We start from the raw sequence: 808 nt of genomic DNA, 5'->3' as shown, positions 1-808 counted from the left end.
TCTGCTAGAGACACCGAGGTGTTTCTTGTCCACCGACCACAACACTCTGCTGGGAGTTGCTGTCTAAAGTGCTTCACTGGGGCAGCAGCAGCAGCGTCTACGCTCAAATGCGCACACCACCAGCAACAGCGGAATGGCCCAGCTTCTCAAGAGATGAAAATATATGAATTTCCTAGGTATAAAATCAACACAGGAAAAATAAACTTTGTTTTCTTAGAGCAACAATGAATATGAAAATAAACATAACCTCTAACCTATCATTCCAAACATTAAGTACCTAAAAAAAAACCTAACGAACAAATTTAAAATGTTACAGAAAAACCATTAACATGTTATTCAAAAATATTAATGAAGACCCACAGGAACATAAAATAAAATAAATTCATGGGAATGAAGTTTCAATAGTTTTCCTTAAAATGGAATTGACAGAATAATTGTAATCCCAAATCACAACAAACAAATGCCTTTGGACACGAAAGAATCTATGAATCACCTGATTCTAAAATATAAAGACATGCAAACAGCTTGAAAAAGTGCAATTCGTCCAACAGATAGTAAGAATTATGAGGAGCTATTGTAGGAAGTGTTGGCAACCTGGGTGCACGAATTAACAGACAGACCAATGGAACCGAATGGAAATTCCTGAAAAAACAAAACCAACAAAATATGTATAAATGTTAACTTAATTGATTAAAATGTGTTGCAGCTTTAGAACTGGAGACTGTCTTGTTGAAATAAGTATCGGTGGAACAACTAAATATCCATATAAAAAACCTTAATGTAAGTGGAACCCTTTTTCATGTTATAC

The sequence above is a fragment of the Mandrillus leucophaeus genome, unplaced genomic scaffold, assembly GCF_000951045.1.
Source record: "Mandrillus leucophaeus isolate KB7577 unplaced genomic scaffold, Mleu.le_1.0 Scaffold2085, whole genome shotgun sequence".
Lineage (NCBI taxonomy): Eukaryota > Metazoa > Chordata > Mammalia > Primates > Cercopithecidae > Mandrillus > Mandrillus leucophaeus.
This window is presented reverse-complemented; position numbering follows the sequence as displayed.